Raw genomic sequence first — 20,562 nt, 5'->3', positions numbered from 1 at the left:
ATTGACATCATTACCAAACTGATTTTAACCCATTTGTCAGCCCAATATAAAACTTATATTAAACCAATATACATTGAATCCAGTCATCCCGTAGAGGATAAATAATTTTCTGTCTTTGTGATGGGTCCAAAATACTAGCTTTACAAGATAAAGTTGCAATATTGAAGGGGGTTGTGGAGATTGGAGGGGAAGGGGGGGTGCTACAAAATATAGCATACTTCTAAAGTCAAGGTAGAGAACATATACAGTCAGCCTCTAATTTTTCTGACTTTGACACTATACAGCTTATTATGTACATTACGCTAATAATTAATAGCCTGCACTTAACTCCACAACATTGCAAGCAGAATGTCAAACATCTCAACATCTATAAGAACTATGTGAATATTTGAATATATATTTGTACATTTTATTAGCAGCTTCTTTATGGATGGAAACCTAGAGTTTAGGTCAAGTGGATACCTTTCCAGTTTCTACTATCATTTACCCCATTAATCCCAATATACCTTCATCTTACGTCATCTGAAAGATCTACTGGTCACGGATCCCCCAAAAAGCAGCAGGATAACCTTTGTGTTTGAATTTTCAAAAGTGGCTGAGCAAGACAAGTAATACTATCTAGCATCAGCACCAGCTAAGAGGTGGAACCACACAGATGCAGGCTGTGAGTGTTAGTCATACTGGCCATTGCCACTCAGCACAGCAGCCAAGGCTCTGCTCAACCGCAGCTCCAATTGACAATGTTGTTCTGCTGATTAAAACAGAAAAAAATCATAGCATTACTGCAGTCTTGTCACAGGTTGGGAATCTAAAAGACTTTAAACAGGATGAATTCCTTGGCGCTGACAAAATCAAAGCGGCAAGTTATCTGATAACAAGGGTCACCTATACCCCAATCTAATGTAATGCAAAACAAACATCAAATAAACAGTTGCACTTCAATAATATGTTTGTATAGCTACCAATGTTCCATAGGGTTTTCATCCAACCAGGATTCCTTTTAGGTTATTGATTCAAAGCAGAATTTACCATGCAAGAAATACAGAAGAAAATACAATAGTGTAATATTGCATAGGCAGTTTGTACATAGATAGTGTCCAGTATTCCACAGGAAGAAATATTTCTGCCACACAGATAGACCAAATTCTTCCCAACATGTGCTCCCCGCAGCTCCACTGGAAAATCACCACGGTGTGGAATAATGAATAACTGCTTACACAATGCTTACATGTAAGCCTGCTGTGTATATGCACATCAAGGTTTCTTTTCCTCGCTACTCCACACTTTTATCAGCAAATGCGGTTAGTTGACGGTCAGTTGACATATTCACCACAATAGAAGGGGACTGAGACCATGAACCAGATGCTGTGTAAAGAAGATATATGACCCTGGTCACTCTCTATGACGCGTTTCAATGCTTCTGGCATCTTTATCAAGGATAAGTGACCATTTCATATTATATTCCTTTTAAATGCAGGCGGCCGGAAGTTCCCAAGATTATGTCTCTATTAAATAAATATAGCTAATGGCAGTATAGGTTGACAGAATAGGTATCCGTTCAGATAGTCAACCATGTTATGGTCGACAGTCATTAGGTCGACCACTATTGGTCGACATTGATATGGTCGACATGGACACATGGTCAACCCATGAAAATGGTCGACACATGAAAGGTCGACACATGAAAAGGTCAACATGGGTTTTTCAATTTTTTTTCTTTTTTTGGAACTTTTCCATACTTTAAGATCCACGTGGACTACGATTGGGAACGGTAATCTGTGCCAAGCATGGTGGTAGTGGAGCGAGGCACCTTGCCTGAAGCATGGCGAGTGAAGTGAGCCATGCGAGGGGACGTGGTGCACTAATTGGGGTTCCCTGTCACTTTACGCAAAAAGCAACACCAAAAAAGTAAAAAAACCTCATGTCGACCTTTTCATGTGTCGACCATTTTCATGTGTTGACCATGTGTCCATGTCAACCATGTCAATGTCGACCAATAGTGGTCGACCTAATGACTGTCGACTATAACATGGTTGACCATTCATACCGGAACTGACAGAATATACCTGACTAAGCGTCATACCGTTATGACATCAGTACGTACTCCGCTGTTAAACCGGAGACATAATAAAGCTCTATAAAGTGTGTTAGCCCAGAATTCACTATAAATCACTAGGGGTGCTTGAGGGGAAAATCCAGGTTTTGGTGATGGCAAGGAAATCCAGGGAGTTGGAGATGAAGAGATCATGGGTAGGGATCAGTTTGTTACAGACAAATATGGCATTCCAGAGGGCACGGGGGAGAGGGACTGACTTAGTGTGCAAGATGCGAATGAAATTATTAGGTTTGCTGTAAATGGAGGTGAGATTAACTTGGAGGATAGAGATGAAGATAGTTTAGTGATGGTGCAAGCTCTTGAATGAAGTAGGGAAACATCAGATGGTGGGCAAGGCAAGTAAACAGTTTAGTGTGATGTGAATGGAGGTGAGAAAAGTTAACACAGGGAGAGACTGGAGGGCTAAGAAGGGCTTAGTGGTGTGGTAGTGGGGATATATACAGTACTGTTCAAAAGATTTAGGCAGGTGTGGAAAAAATGCTGCAAAGTAAGCATGCTTTCAAAAATAGAAGTGTTAATAGTTTATTTTGATCAATTAACAAAATGTAAAGTGAATGAACAGAAGAGAAATCTAAGAAATCTAAATAAAATCATTATTTGGCATGGCCACCCTTTGCCTTCAAAATAGCATAAATTCTTCTAGGTAGACTTGCATACAGTTTTTTTAAGGAACTCAGCAGGGATGTTGTTCCAAACATCTTGGAGAATTAATATCTTCTATGAATGTAGGCTTGCTCAAATCCTTCTGTCTCTTCCTGTCATCCCAGAGAGACTCAATGATGATGAGATGAAGATCATTCTTAACACTGGCTGTATGTTTGGGGTTGTTGTCCTGCTGCAGACTAAATTTGGATCCAATTAGATGCCTCCCAGATGGTATTGCATGATGAATAAGGACCTGCCTGTATTTCTCAGCTTTCAGAACACCATTAATCCTCACCAAATCCCCATTTCCATTTGCTAAAATGCAGCCCCAAACTTGCAAGGAACCTCCATCATGCTTCACTGTTGCCTGCAGATACATATTATTGTACTGCTCTCCAGCCCTTCAGTGAACAAACTACCTTCTGTTACAACCAGATATTTAAAATTTTGACACATCGTTAGAGAGCACCTAATGCCATTTTTCTGCACCCCAGATTTTATGTTTTTGTGCATAGTTGAGTCGCTTGGCCTTTTTTCGACTCAACTAAAGTGTTTTACGTATATAAGATTTGTCACTTACAGAATGAGATATTTTGGTAAATGCGTGATCACTTTTTGAAAGGAAAATATAGTTTGTCTATAAAATATTTATGTCTTACAATTAGAGATGAGCGGGTTCGGTTCTCAAAGAACCGAACCATACCGAACTTCACCATTCGAGTCCGGTTCCAAGCCAGGCCCGCCTGACTCGGAATCTAGAACGAGACAAAACGTCATCATCCCGCTGTCGGATTCTCGCGGAGTTTGGATTCCATATAAGGAGCCGTGCGTACCCGCCATTTTCACTCTGTCATTGGAAAGTGTAGAGAGAGGACGTGTCTCCGTCCTCAGTGTCCTCTGTGGTAGTGTCTTGTGCTGTATTTGTCCAGTCACAGTGTTTGTGTCCTCTTGCTGCCATATGTCTATTGCTGCTGTGTTGTGCTGCATCAGTTCAGTGGTGGTGTATTGTGCTGCATCAGTTCAGTGTTGCTGTGTTGTGCGGCATCAGACCAGTGGTAGTGTACTGGTCATCAGTCATTCCAGTGACCAGGCAGCCACAGTGGTATATGCTACTGCTATATGTCCACTGCAGCCGTATAATAATAATAATAATAATAATAATAATAACAACAAGTCCCTTACAGTGTTGCTGTGTTGTGCTGCATCAGACCAGTGGTAGTGTCCTGGCCATCAGTCATTCCAGTGACCAGGCAGTCACAGTGGTATATGCTGCTGCTATATGTCCACTGCTGCCGTATAATAATAACAAACTAAAACAACAACAACAACAAGTCCCTTACAGTGTTGCTGTGTTGTCCTGCATCAGGCCAGTGGTAGTGTCCTGGCCATCAGCCATCACTGTGCCGCATATTGTGTTATATAACTAAAAAAAAAATAATGGAGAACAAAAATTTGGAGGATAAAATAGGGAAAGATCAAGAACCACTTCCTCCTAGTACTGAAGCTGCTGCCACTAGCCATGACATAGATGATGAAATGCCATCAACGTTGTCTGCCAAGGCCGATGCCCAATGTGATAGTAGAGGGCATGTAAAATCCAAAAAAGACAAAGTTCAATAAAAAGACCCCAAAAAATAAATTTAAATGGTCTGAGGAGAAATGTAAACCTGCCAATATGCCATTTACGACACAGAGTGGCAAGGAACGGCTGAGGCCCTGGCCTATGTTCATGACTAGTGGTTCAGCTTCACATGATGATGGAAGCCCTCATAACTGAGGCCTTGACACTTATGTTGGTGTTAAACGCGCGTCCGGTATCCGCCATTAGTGCAGTGGTATTTAGACAATTGATGGAGCTATTGTGTCTCCGGTACCAAATCCCATCTAGATTCCACTTCACTTGCCATTTAATTCCAGTGATTTGGACGTATAATTCCAGGGATTTTGCCATTTAATTCGAGTGATTTGGACCTATAATTCCAGTGATTTTGCAGTATTATTACAGTGATTTTGCTGTATAATTCCAGTGATTTTGCCATTTAATTCCAGTGATTTGGATGTATAATTCCAGTGATTTTGCTATTTAATCCCAGTGATTTGGACGTATAATTACAGTGATTTTGACATTTAATTCCAGTGATTTTGACATTTAATTCCAGTGATTTGGACGTATAATTCCAGTGATTTGGACGTATAATTCTAGTGGTAATTGTATGTGTCACTTGGATTAGTCATACAGCTACCTCAATGCACCTCTTCGACATCTTTGCATGAGGTGGTGTTTGGGGCCTAGTTTTTGAAAAGTGCCATCCTGTCTGACACTGCCGTATGAGTCCAGGGGCACTGCTGTATTAGTCCTGGGGTACTCGAACAATTGCGGCCCACTCTCGACATTCAGGCACTGCGTGACACTACTGGATGGGCCAGGTGGTTGTGTCGCTTAGCTTTGTCATACAGCAACCTCGGTGCACCTTTTTTTCCTCTTTGCATCATGTGCTTTTTGGGGACTATTTTTTTTAAAGTGCCATCCTGTCGTACACTTCCGTATATGTCCAATGGTACTGCCATTTAATTCCAGTTAGTTAGACGTATATTTCCAGTGATTTGGACATATAGGAGGTCATTCCGAGTTGGAAAATTTCTTCGCATCGCAGCGTTTTTCCGCTTAGTGCGCATGCGCAATGTCCGCACTGCGACTGCGCCAAGTAAATTTGCTATGAAGTTTGGATTTTTACTCACGGCTTTTTCTTCGCTCAGGCGATCGTAGTGTGATTGACAGGAAATGGGTGTTACTGGGCGGAAATAGGCCGTTTTTTATAAGCATGTGGGAAAAAACGCTACCGTTTCCGGAAAAAACGCGGGAGTGGCTGGAGAAACGGAGGAGTGTCTGGGCGAACGCTGGGTGTGTTTGTGACGTCAAACCAGGAACGATAAGCACTGAACTGATCGCAGATGCCGAGTAAGTCTGAAGCTACTCTGAAACTGCTACGAGATGTGTAATCGCAATATTGCGAATCTTTCGTTCGCAATTTTAAGAAGCTAAGATTCACTCCCAGTAGGCGGCGGCTTAGCGTGTGCAATACTGCTAAAATCGCCTTGCGAGCGAACAACTCGGAATGAGGGCCATAATTCCAGTGAGTTCGACGTATAATTCCAGTGATTTTGCCATTTAATTCCATTGATTTGGACGTATAATTCCAGTGAGTTTGACGTATAATTCCAGTGATTTTGCCATTTAACGCCAGTGATTTGGACGTATAATTCCAGTGATTTTGTCATTTAATTCCAGTGAATTTTCCGTATAATTCCAGTAATCCTGCCATATAATTACAGTGGTACTGGCGCATAATTACAGTGATCCTGCCGTATAAATCCAGTGATCCTGCTGTATAAGTCCAGTGATCCTGCCGTATAATTACAGTGGTACTGGCGTATAAATCCAGTACAGTGATACTGATATATATATATATATATATATATAACCAAACAATCATAAGCGGCACTCACGGGACTCCTCAAATGAACGGGTCCGACACCCCGATATTCAGGGCGAGTTGACTTCTAAAGCACAGAGTGTCGAGTTCCATATGCAATATATATATATATAATATAATATAATATATACCCTGTTGCAAAGACGGTTACCGAGGCCATAACAACTATGCTGGTGTTAGACGTGCATCCAGTATCCACCATTAATGCAGTGGGACTGCAGTGCCAACCCTAGATTGGCCAGGTGTTTGTGCCGCACACTTGTGTCACTTAGCTTAGTCATACAGCTACCTCATTGCCCTATTTTACTTCTTGGCACGATGTGCTGTTGGGGGACTATTTTTTTAAAGTGCCATCCTGTCTGAAACTTCCGTAAATGTCCAGTGGTACTTCCGTTTAATTCCAGTGATTTGGACGTATAATTACAGTGATTTTGCTGTATAATTCCACTGATTTTGCCATTTAGGGGCCTATTTACTAAGCTTTAGATGGAGATAAAGTCGCTGGAGATAAAGTACCAGCCAATCAGCTCCTGTCATTTTTCAAACACAGCCAGTGACATGGCAGTTAGGAACTGATTGGCTGGTACTTTATCTCCAGAAACTTTATCTCCATCCAAAGCTTAGTAAATAGACCCCTTAATTCCAGTGATTTTGCCATTTAATTCCAGTGATTTGGACGTATAATTCCAGTGATTTGGACGTATAATTCCAGTGGGAATTGTTTGTGTCGCTTGGCTTAGTCATACAGCTACCTCATTGCACCTCTTCGACATCTTTGCATGAGGTGCTGTTTGGGGCCTAGTTTTTGAAAAGTGCTATCCTGTCTGCCTCTGCAGTGCCACTACTAGATGGGCCAGGTGTTTGTGCCGCACACTTGTGTCACTTGGCTTAGTCATACAGCAGCCTCGGTGCACCTCTTTTTCTTCTTTGCATCATGTGCTGTTTGGGGACTAGTTTTTGAATAGTGACATCTTGTCTGCAACTGCAGTGCCACTCTTAGATGGGCCAGGTGTTTGTGCCGCACACTTGTGTCGCTTAGCTTGGTCATACAGCCACCTTGGTGCAACTTTTAGGCCTAAAAACAATATTGTGAGGTGTGAGGTGTTCAGAATAGACTGAAAATGAGTGGAAATGAATGTTATTGAGGTTAATAATACCGTAGGAGCAAAATTACCCCCAAATACTGTGATTTTAGCTGTTTTTATGTTTTTTTTTTCAAAAATCATCCAATCCAAAACCAAAACACGAAAGGGTGGTTTTGGCTAAACCAAGCCAAACCAAAACACGAAAGTGGAATTAGAACCAAAGAGCATAAGTGTGCCATGCAATGTAATTAGGATGGAACATTTCAATCCTCAAATGAATTAAGGAGACTTTACTAAAAACTTTAGTACCTGTACATTTACATTCTAAACATAGATTACTTCCTGTGATTAAAGGGCATAGTGTTTATTTAACAGAAAAAAAGGTAATACCTCCCTGCGCTGGAAATGTCAATGCTGCAAATAAGTATACGTTCCGGAGTTATCGACCGGAAAATGAACAAATGTATAATGCACAGGTTATATACAAAAATGCGCTTAGACACTAGGTACAGTGAATATAGTTACAAATAGTTATTCAGAAAACCTCACAGTTTTTGTCAATTGTTTCATGGAATTTTCTCCACTCCGATGGCACATAAAAGAAGGAAAACAAGAAAACAGAAATTTCCAATGTGTAGTAGTTCTTTAGGACATCGTCAGAGTTATACAGCGGGAATGTGGGATGTAAATTATCCCCTCCTCCGTGTCTGTGTAAAATATTCTAGGACCACCCGGAAAGTGTACCAGTACGAATAAACAAAATGCTCACTTCTTGCTTACTTCGACAAATGTATGTGGACTCCTATAAAGGTATCTTTCAAACTTCTAAGAGCAAGACTTCACTCTCAAAGATTCCTGATGTCTGTGAATGTTCTCCAAGGTACGGAACATGGGAAAAATACATACAAAACAAATCCAATGTGTAGTATTTCGTAGGCACCCGTTACAACGGGTATGATGGATGAGGGAAGAAATGGAAAAATAAAAATCAATCCCTTATTGCTTTGTGTCTTTTATAACATCAGCACCCACGTGACAGACGCCGGCATCTGTCACGTGGGTGCTGATGTTATAAAAGACACAAAGCAATAAGGGATTGATTTTTATTTTTCCATTTCTTCCCTCATCCATCATACCCATTGTAACGGGTGCCTAAGAAATACTACACATTGGATTTGTTTTGTATGTATTTTTCCCATGTTCCGTACCTTGGAGAACATTCACAGACATCAGGAATCTTTGAGAGTAAATCTTTGAGAGACTTTGAGACAAATATACATTTGTCGAAGTAAGCAAGAAGTGAGCATTTGGTTTATTCGTACTGATACACTTTCTGGGTGGTCCCAGAATATTTTACACAGACACGGAGGAGGGGATAATTTACATCCCACATTCCCACTGTATAACTCTGACGATGTCCTAAAGAACTACTACACATTGGAAATTTCTGTTTTCTTGTTTTCCTTCTTTTATGTGCCATCGGAGTGGAGAAAATTCCATGAAACAATTGACAAAAACTGTGAGGTTTTCTGAATAACTATTTGTAACTATATTCACTGTACCTAGTGTCTAAGCGCATTTTTGTATATAACCTGTGCATTATAGTGTTTATTTGGTCTTTAATCTAGTCACATACAGCTGAGTCCTTTTTTAATGCTGATTCATTTGCACCAAATACCTCCTCTTGCCGTTCCAGGTCCCATGTGACTTGGCCATGCTGAGTGTTGTTTTTTTTCACTCAAAATAAGCATCTTACGCGTATTCACATAATTAAAATTCCTATAAGTAATAAAACTAAATTGCTAGTGTAAACTGATCAATCTGGTGTTTGACATTTGTACATCTGTGTGCGAGTTAGCCTGAATAAAAGGGCTCTGATTGCGAGTTGCCACTACTTTGCCTTATAGCAAGTTCAGTTGTGCTTCATCTGCAATTTGTATTAATCTTTGTATGAGTTGTAACACTGTAAGGGTGCAAGATGCCGTTTCCTGGGGTATATGGCAGCACACAGCAGCTGAGGAACAACACAAGTCCAGTTTCTGGTACAACTGGCCCCAGACAGTTTTATTATACAGAAAATAAAACAAACACCAAAAGAAAATACCTTGCCTGTCCGGCGCTAACTAAACACAAGATGTTCCTAACTATCACTAAACAAAAAGCACAGATTTCTCCAGTAAGCACTGTCTAGCTCACTTGTATCAGGAGCGTGTTTCTCTCACAGAGATCCTGCAGTCTTCCCAGGCAGTCTGCACACCCTAATCAGGCCAGCAGCTCTATAACACTCTTACACAGCTGAAAGCCTGATTAGCCTTCTGTGAGGCCAAAGACCCGAACTGGGCCCAATGTCTGGAACTTGCCCCATCTCTCTTTCAGGGCCCTTACCCAGCTTTTCCAACAAACTGAAAAGGTTCTAACAAAACAAAACATATTCCTAGAAGTTTTCATTTTTCTAATAAATGTAAGACAAGAACCTGGGACAAACATACCTGCCATCAAACACTATCCCAGTGTTCTTGTCACATATCCCCCTTCCCTGTTTCGACCTAGGGGCCGGAACACTTATAGCCCCCAAACAGAAGATGCGGGACAATGCATCTGCGTTGGCTAATTGTGTACCCGGTCTATGTTCGTCAGTAAACTTAAAATCCTGCAACGCTAGAAACCATCTAGTTACACAAGCATTCTTGCCTCTATTTACATATATCCATTTTAAAGGGGCATGATCCGTCACTAGTCTGAATTGTCTACCCAAGAGGTAATATCTCAAGGTATCTAGTGCCCACTTAATGGCCAAAGCCTCCTTTTCCACAATGGCATACCTTTTTTCATGCTCATTGAGTTTCCTGCTCAAATAAATGATAGGGTGTTCGTCCCCATCTCTGGTTTGGGACAGCACAGCGCCTATCCCTACCTCTGAGGCATCTGTCTGTACCACAAATTCTTTTGAAAAATCTGGTGTTATCAATACCGGTTGTGAACACAAAGCCACTTTTAACGCTTGGAATGCTTTCTCTGCATCAGGGTTCCATTTCACCATATTTGACTGCTTCCCTTTGGTAAGGTCTGACAACAGCACCGCTGTGGTCACAAAATTGGGAATAAACCGTCTATAGTACCCAGTTATTCCCAAAAAAGCCCTTACCTGTTTTTTATTCACTGGACGAGGCCAGTTTTGAATAGCATCAATTTTATTCAATTGGGGCTTAATTAGACCTCTGCCTATGGTGAAGCCCAAGTTTTTGACCTCCTCCATTGCGAGGCAGCACTTCTTTGGGTTAGCAGTTAACCCTGCCTCTCTGATTGAGTCCAGTACTGCTTGTACTTTAACCAAATGGGACCCCCAGTCTGTACTGTGAATTACCACATCATCCAAATAGGCAGCTGCATATTTTCTATGGGGCCTCAAAATTTTATCCATCACCTGTTGAAAGGTTGCTGGAGCCCCATGCAACCCAAAGGGTAACATCTTATACTGGTACAGCCCCTCCGGAACCGAAAAGGCTGTTTTTTCTTTTGCGCTATCAGATAAAGGTATTTGCCAGTAACCTTTGGTCAGGTCCAATGTGGTGAGAAACCTGGCTGTTCCCAGCCTTTCTATAAGCTCATCCACACGAGGCATGGGGTATGCGTCAAACTTGGACACCTCATTTAACTTACGAAAGTCATTACAGAAGCGTATGCTACCGTCAGGCTTCGGGATGAGAACTATGGGACTGGACCACTCACTGTTAGATTCCTCTATGACTCCAAGTTCTAACATGGTTTTAAATTCTTTAGAAACAGCTTCTCGCTGAGCTTTAGGAATCCTATATGGCTTTAAATGAACCCTGACCCCTGGGTCTGTGACAATGTCATGTTTTATTATGGTCATTCGGCCAGGGAGCTCTGAAAATATCTCCCTATTTTGGATGAGAAATTCTTTAACCTGATTGTTCTGATCAGCTGATAATGTCTCTGACACCTTTACTGTGGGAAGCAACCGAGGTGAAGACACCGAAGGGCAAGGCTCCGCTGACAGAGACAACCTATCTTTCCAGGGTTTGATTAAGTTAACATGGTAGATTTGTTCGTGTTTTCTCTTTCCTGGCTCGTATACTTTGTAATTAACCTCAATCACTTTTTCACTAATCTCAAATGGACCCTGCCATTTAGCTAGGAATTTGCTTTCCACAGTGGGTACCAAAACAAGAACTCTATCTCCAGGAGCAAATTCCCGTATCGTGGCACTCTGGTTATATACCCTCTGTTGAGCACTTTGGGCCTGTTCCATGTGCTCTCTGACAATAGGTACCATGGCTGCAATCCTATCCTGCATTTGTGTTACATGTTCAATAACGCTTCTATAAGGAGTGAGCTGTCCTTCCCATGTCTCTTTGGCAATGTCCAACAACCCTCTGGGGTGTCTACCATACAACAAATCAAATGGAAAAAAACCCCATAGAGGACTGAGGAACTTCTCTGATGGCCATTAACAAGTAGGGCAACAAACAATCCCAGTTTTTCCCATCTTTCTCAACAACCTTTTTTAACATACTTTTTAATGTTTTATTAAACCTTTCCACCAACCCGTCAGTTTGGGGATGGTAGATGGACGTCCTGAGGTGAGTGACCTTAAATAATTTGCACAATTCTTTCATGATCCTTGACATAAATGGAGTACCTTGGTCAGTCAAAATTTCTTTTGGTATTCCCACTCTACTAAAAACCTGCACCAGCTCCCTAGCTATCGCCTTGGTTGTGATAGTGCGTAAAGGGACAGCCTCAGGATATCGAGTGGCATAGTCCATAATTACCAGGATATACTGATGGCCCTAAGCAGACTTTAACAAGGGCCCCACAAGATCCATGGCTATTCTGTCAAACGGGACCTCTATAATAGGCATGGGAACTAGTGGGCTCCTGAAATGGGGTCTAGGGGCATGATACTGGCATTCAGGACAGGAAGAAAAAGGGCCCTCATTCCGAGTTGTTCGCTCGCAAGCTGCTTTTAGCAGCTTTGCACACGCTAAGCCGCCACCTACTGGGAGTGAATCTTAGCTTATCAAAATTGCGAACGAAAGATTAGCAAAATTGCAAATAGACACTTCTTAGCAGTTTCTGAGTAGCTCCACACTTACTCGGCAACTGCGATCAGTTCAGTCAGTTTTGTTCCTGCTTTGACGTCACAAACACTCCCAGCGTTCGGCCAGACACTCCTCCGTTTCTACAGCCACTCCCGCGTTTTTCCCAGAAACGGTTGCGTTTTTTCGCACACACCTATAAAACGGCCAGTTTCCGCCCAGGAACACCCACTTCCTGTCAATCACATTACGATCACCAGAACGTAGAAAAAACCTCGTAATGCCGTGAGTAAAATACCTAACTGCATAGCAAATTTACTTGGCGCAGTCGCACTGCGGACATTGCGCATGCGCATTAGCGACTAATCGCTCCATTGCGAGAAAAATATAACGAGCGAACAACTCGGAATGACCCCCAATATTCAGACACTTCTTTATAAACCCCTGGCCAAAAGAACCTTTGTAAAATTCTTTCAGTGGTTTTTTCTGCCCCTAAATGTCCTGCGGTAATGTGACTATGCGCTAAGTCTAGTACCGTTCTCCGATAAGGCTGGGGAACTACCAGCTGTTCCACCACATCCTCACCCCTTTTGACAATGTGGTACAAGAGCTCATTACAGATGGCCATGTGGGGTTATGTAACCCTGTCACCTGGTACCACAGGTTCCCCATTAACAACCTTAACATTCTCTCTAGCCTTTATTAAGGTAGGATCCTTGAACTGTTCAGACGCAAACAGATCCTTCTTTACCTCCAGGTCAGGCACACTTTCAGTTCTAACTACTATGTCTCTGTTCCCAGCAAGAGGGTCCTCACTGGATTCCCCATCTGTCACTTCCCCAGCCAAACTAGCAAAAGGCAAAGGGTCAGAAAGTTCCGAAGATACACGTACATCCATAAAATCACCGGTATTATCAACTGACTCTTTACTTCTCACATCTGTTGATAACCGTGATTCCCACAGTTTCCAAAAATTAGGAAAATCCCTCCCTATTATGGCCTCATGCACCAAGGTGGGGACCAGTCCTACTTTAACAATTGCTGACCCACAACAAGTTTCTATATTCACTTCAGCAGTGACATAATGTTGGGTATCCCCATGTATGCAAGTTACCCCAATAGGTATTTGCTGGACCTTTAAGGGGTTCACTAACCCAGCTTTCACGAGGGTAACTAAACTTCCTGAATCTAGCAAGGCCTCTACCCGGTTACCCTCTAAGAACACATCACAGATTTGTTTTTCCAGCTCAGGTGAAGGTACCACAGTACAGGCTAACCTAGCAAAGAAAGACATTCTGCGACATTCAAAGACAGCATCACATTGCATGGGTTCTTGCGTGACTGGGCAATTGGCAATAACATGACCTGGCATACCACACCTAAAACATTTAACCACACGATTATCAACCCGTTTGGGCAGCATAGACCGTTCTAGCCCCATTGGCCTGTCTCCAGGGCCAGTGTTTACAGTCTCTCCAGCCTTGCGTTCTCTTAACCGCCCAGCAACGTTTTCCCACGGAAGAGTCTTACCAGTCTTTACTGAAGGGTGCTGTCGAGGATCTATGGGTTGCTGGGTGGTCATCAGTAGTTCCTCTGCTGCCAAATACCTCTCTACCATGTACACTAATTGGTCAGCAGTACCCGGGTTTCCATGGCTCACCCACTTGCGCAGGACCATGGGCAAAGATCTCAAGTAGAGGTCCATGACGACTCTTTCAACCATCTGGGGACCAGTTAATGTCTCTGGCTGTAACCATTTTTTAGTTAGCTGAATAAGGTCGTGCATCTGGGAGCGAGGCGGCTTCTCCATGGCGTACACCCAACGGTGCACCCGTTGTGCTCGTACTGACATCGTGACTCCCAGGCGGGTCAGGATCTCAGTCTTTAGTTTATCATAGTCCCGAGCCTCAGCAGGGCTTAAATCAAAGTATGCTTTTTGGGGCTCACCTGACAGAAAAGGTGCCAGCAGGCTGGCCCACTGTGTTTTCGGCCAGTTCTCACGCTCGGCAATCCTTTCAAACGTGGTCAGGTAGGCCTCCACATCATCAGCCTCTGTCATTTTCTGCAGGAAGTGACTGGCCCATATAGAACTAGAGCTGGTCGGAGCACTGACGGCCATATCTCCAATCCGGGCTGTAAGGCTCTGCACCACTTCTGTTAAGGCCTCTCGCTGTAGTCTCCAACTTTCATCCATTGCCACCTGCTGCTGTCTGTTGGCCTCCTGCTGAGCCGCTGTAGCTTGCAGCATGGCTTTAAGCAGTTCCTCCATGTCGACAGATTTTTCAGGCGGCTTTGTAGCTGCTCTCACCCAGGACATATATCAAATCCTCAGGGCGAGTCTCAGTAACTTCACACTGGGCTGTATCTGCAATAACCACCGTTTTCTGCAGGCCTCACAAAGCTGCTGCTTTCACTTATGCGCAGAACGGCATGCTCGCATTCTCCACCAAGTTGTAACACTGTAAGGGTGCAAGGTGCCGTTTCCTGGGGTATATGGCAGCACGCAGCAGCTGAGTAACAACACAAGTCCAGTTTCTGGTACAACTGGCCCCAGACAGTTTTATTATACAGAAAATAAAACAAACACCAAAAGAAAATACCTTGCCTGTCCGGCACTAACTAAACACAAGATGTTCCTAACTATCACTAAACAAAAACCACAAAGTTCTCCAGTAAGCACTGTATAGCTCACTTGTATCAGGAGTGTGTTTCTCTCACAGAGATCCTGCAGTCTTCCCAGGCAGTCTGCACACCCTAATCAGGCCAGCAGCTCTATAACACTCTTACACAGCAGAAAGCCTGATTAGCCTTCTGTCAGGCCAAAGACCCGAACTGGGCCCAATGTCTGGAACTTGCCCCATCTCTCTTGCAGGGCCCTTACCCAGCTTTTCCAACAAACTGAAAAGGTTCTAACAAAACAAAACATATTCCTAGAAGTTTTCATTTTTCTAATACATGTAAGACAAGAACCTGGGACAAACATACCTGCCCTCAAACACTATCCCAGTGTTCTTGTCACAGTGTATATACAGTTCTGAGCTACAAGTTACTGGTAAAGCTGACATTTTAACTCATTTTAGTAAACTCCATACAGAAAACTATGAATTATCAATTTCCCACCACTGTCTCTAGTTTGACACACTTTCCATTAATCTCTACAAACCTGACAAATACAGACAGCCTTGTAGAGTGCCTATTTAATATAACAGTAGGACATTGCTAGTTTCACTAACCATGTAATAATCGAAAGAGGGAATAGATCTCACAACAGATGACCTACCATGAGGTGCAAAATGACTGGCAATGTGCAACCAATCTATAGTGGACTGTTATGTTTCACCATCTCAAAATCTAATGATAGTGAATGAGACACAAGGAGAATGCTCTAAACCCACTCATCCAATGTAAAATGCAGTCCTTCAAATCAAGGCATTGGAGATAGGTTGCTATGTGGTTAAATTATTCACTCTTAAAAGGCAAGTGCATGATACATACATACAGTATGTACTTCAATTAAGGCCATCATCCTCATATCTATATCTCTGAAAAGTAGAAGTTGTACTATAGTCACATTCAACACTTGAGGCTTAGGGGTATATTCAATAAGAGCGGGTCCATTCCGACATGCAGTTATCGGAATGGACCCGACAACCCCTATTCAAAGAGCGGCCAAATCCGACTGTCGGATTTGGCCGTTCCCTGTGTCTTGACTTGCTGCTGCTGCCAGCGGCTGCCGGGTGTGCTGACAGCAGCGGCGGGGGGAACAGTAAGCGGCGGGCGGCGGTGGGAACAGTGTGGCGGGCAGCGGGGGAGCTGAGATCAGCAGCCAGAGCTGGCAGTGGGGGTGATGTCTGAGGCAGCGGGGTAGGCACTGCACGGAGAGATGTGCCTGGGAGGGGACAGCCGTCAAAGTACCTCTCATCCTCGATCCCTGTAGCCCGCCGCGCCACTCCCTGTCTCCTCACCTCAATCCAACTTGTTTTCAAGTCGGATTGAGTTTGTCGGAAAGGGGGCCAAAACCTGTCAGATTTGGCCCAGTTTCTGCCAGCAGCAGGCCGATCAGCTGGTATTCCGCCGATCCACCTGCTTTCCGACAGCATTCCGACAAGTTGGGTTTCCCGACTTGTTGGAAAAGATTTGCCCGTATTGAATAGATCGGAAACCCCTTCCGACCTATTCCAGTCGGAAACTGCCGTCTTTCCGACAAGATGACAGTTTCTGACTCTTATTGAATATACCCCTTAAAAGCATTTGAGAATATGATACAGATTGAGAATCCCATATTCAAATATTCCAAAATACGGAATATTCTGAAATATAGAATTTTTTGAGACTGAGATAGAGAACCTTTGTTTTCTGATGGCTCAATGTACACAAACTTTGTTTAATACACAAAGTTTAAAAAAAAACTGTATTAAATGACCTTCAGGCTGTGTGTCTAAGGTATATATGAAACATAAATGAATTGTGTGTGTGTACACAAACTGTTTAATACACAAAGTTATTAAAAATATTGGCTAAAATGACCTTCAGACTGTGTGTATTATGAGTATATGAAACATAAATGCATTCTGAGCTTAGACTTGGGTCCCATCACCATGATATCTTATTATGGTATGCAATTATTAAAAAATACGTAAAAATCCCATATCCACAATACTTCTGGTCCCAAGCATTTTGTATATGGGATACTGAACCTGTAATAAAAGATGTTTCCATCAGATAATTAAAAGATATCTGATGTTTCCAGTAAAATAACCACTCTGCATCAATGTATTCAATAGTATGAAAGCACAGTGTGTACCTTCCTTCATAAACAGGGCTGGATTAAGCCTTGGGGGTGCCTGGGGCACTTTAAACAGGGGGGCCCCAGTGGAAGGAGGAAGGGGGCTGTATATAAGATTGTGCATACCACCCAACATCACCCATTCCAGGAGGGACAAAATGCTCTTTACATGGACTTCCCTCTAAATATATGATTGTAGTCACCTGTGTTGAACTATTTAATTGATAAGAAAGGTAATTCAACACAGGTGATGGCAATCATAACTTAAGAAGGAAGTCCAAGTAGAGAGCATTTTGTCCCTCCTGGAATGGGTCATGTTAGGATGTATGGATTGGGTATATTAAATGTAGCCCAATGGTGTATATTAGATTTAAACTAATAGTTTAATAATGCCTTGGTACTGTTTATAGCTCCACCTAATTGTAGAACATTTTATAAAATAGTTGTCTTTGTAGTGGAACAAAGACAACTTTAACAACCTTAAAATACACATAGAAAATAAAATCTATAATTTATCTTATCACATGCAAAAATAGCAGCAGCCTCTGTACTACTTACACACAGGACTCAGGAGGACTCTGTGTTTGTATCTCTTCCTGCACTGCATACTGTCCTGCTCACATTCTGGCTGCCTGGTTCTGCTGCTGCATAAGAGGAAAAGCCAGTGATGTCAGTGTGCTCTGGATGGGGGGGCCCCCTGACAGAGGGGGGCCCAGAGTACAGTATGCTCTGCATCCCCCCCCAGGGCCGGTGCAAGGTTTCTCGGCACCCTAGGCAAAACTTCTGCCTACTGCCCCTACCCCCTGCCCACCCTTCAGATGAAAGGTATGCTGCTTTCACCCCCTCCCCCCTACTCTGTTAAATGTCTGCTGTTCTATCCCCCCCACCATCTGTGTGCATGGTGCTGATCATCCCCCCAGACTGTGTGCATGCCTGCTCCTCATCTCCCCCCTCACCACACTGCTGCTCTCGCCCTCTTTCCTTATCAATGCAGAAAATGCACTGTGCAGCCACCTTACCTGCAGGCTGCAGTGCAGAGTTGGGACTGAGTAGTCTGTGAAAGAGCCTGGAATGAAGAGCAGTGCTTCATGTCACCCCCAGCCAGAACTCCAGAAGCTGTCAAAGTTACTGCCTGTGTCGGATGGAGGTGGAGCTGGAGGCTGCAATACGGGAGCTTAGCAGTCGTGGCTACTGTAAGATACAAGTTTTGGGGATTGCAGCGGCTGTGAAAGGTAGGACCATGCAACCTTTTTCAGGCAGCTGTAGCAGGCCGCCCCCTCAGGTCCCGGCGCCCCTAGGCAGATTCCTAAAGTTGCCTAGTGGAAGCTCCGGCCCTGATCCCCCCCCCCCCCCTTAATCTAACTATGTTCATAAAGTAAGAAAAGTTTTTAGTGCATGAAAAACCATACTTGCGTTATTAACCCAACGTCTCTGCAGTGGTGTTTGTCCCACTCTTGAGAACATAGAACTTGAATTTAAGTGTAAGTCCAATTTTAGTAAGCACCAGCATGCCCATGGCAGTAGTTAAATGCCAGAGCAAACTATAGCTTACAGTATGTAACTACAGTGTTCAACTCATAACATTGTTTATTTATTCATTCTTTTTTATGTAAGTAAATATATGGCAATCATGGTCATCAAGTTAATGATAACTGTTGCATTAGTACTCAACTGCGTCTACACACTGTGGGGTTAATGTAGATTTGGACATAAACAAATTTTTTGTTTTCATACAAATATGTTTTCATACTTGTTTTTCATATGTACACAATGGCCCTCATTCCGAGTTGATCGCACCAAGCAACTTTTTGCTGCTGGTGCGATCAACTAATCTCCGCCTATGGGGGGGGTGTATTTTAGCATAGCAGGGCTGCGATCGCTTGTGCAGCCCTGCTATGCTAAAAAAGTTTCACTCAAAACAAGAGTAGCCCTAGACCTACTTACCCTGTGCGATCGATCTACCGATGATGGGCCCGGCTTTGACGTCACTCCTCCATCCTCCATTTCCTGGACACGCCTACGTTTTGCTTACCAATCCCCGAAAATGGCAGCAAACAGTAGGTTGACGCCCTGGTACTCCCTCTTGCTGTCCATCTTCTTTGCGGTCGCCGCTGTGACCACTTTCTTCTCTGTAAGCATCACGTGTGCGCAATGCGCATGCCGTGCATGCGCATTCCAGACCCGTTCGCACCGCAGCGAAGAACCGCTGCGTGCGAACGGGTCAGAATGACCATCAATATTTTTTAAATATTCAAGTAAAGGATATCTCAATGCAACTACGTTTCATGCAGACAAAAAAAAAAAGAAGAATTTCTGCCTGTGAGGAGAATTATAACATTTGAGTACATGATCCTTGGTGCAAAATACATACTAGTAATGATTACTGGTAGCTGGTTGGTTCAGAGAATCTTGATGAAACTCACTGATAATATTACTATAATAATAATAATTATTATTATTATTATTATTTTGAATCAAGAGTGCCTTCACATGTGTGGTTGGCCTTGTGTGGTGTACGCAGAGTACATTCAGTGCCTTTTCACAGCTATAGAAAAAAAATGTTTTTCACAGTGGTAGCTACTTAAAGGCCACATCACTTAATATATGGAACTCTGCTCTTCAAACGTGGTTGTCCCCATATGGGGAAGTGTGATAGGACACATATAGTATTCAAGTGAAATTTGTCTGTAGACTACACCATTTCAATGGGGATAATTCCATGATTGAAATTTGGGTTCCCCCAGGTACAGGTCAGCTGGCACCAGGTAATCAGAGGGGGGCGTGACCAATACAGGGAGGTGTGACGCATGTGCTGGGATGGCACCGGGTGAGCAGCAGGGTGTGCTACGCTGAGGAGAGAGGCTGCCACTGCAGCAGTGTCTTCTCTATCACAGCTCCCAGCTGTGTACATCAGTGAAGGTAAGGGCGGATTGGGCAGCAGGACCCAGGCCCCTTGACCCCTCCAAAAGGCACAGACCCAGGGATGGATTGTGAACTGAAAGTGGTCCTGGGAAAATGTATAGAAGTGGCCTCACATGGGCAGCACCAGAGTTATACCATGTAACCATGGTGGTAGCACCACCACTCACATGTCAACAAACAAAATAGGCCTCACATGCACATCAGTCCACTGGGGAACTGCACTGTGAACATTATGGCCAATCCACCCCTGCCCAGACCCCTCCTCTCAGTGCCACTGGGTGCCCCTGAAATGATGGAAACCAAGATGTGGGAGATCTCCTTTCATCCCTTGACTTCATAATTTTCTTGTTGTGTACTAGTAGCTATCCAGTGATGACAAAGATCACCAGAAAATAGCTTTTATGGGGACATGAGTTTGAAAGAGAGTACTCTTATATTTCAAAAACTGATG

Source organism: Pseudophryne corroboree, chromosome 1 (assembly GCF_028390025.1).
Source record: "Pseudophryne corroboree isolate aPseCor3 chromosome 1, aPseCor3.hap2, whole genome shotgun sequence".
In the NCBI taxonomy this organism is placed as follows: Eukaryota; Metazoa; Chordata; class Amphibia; order Anura; family Myobatrachidae; genus Pseudophryne; species Pseudophryne corroboree.
Note: the sequence above shows the minus strand (reverse complement) of the source record.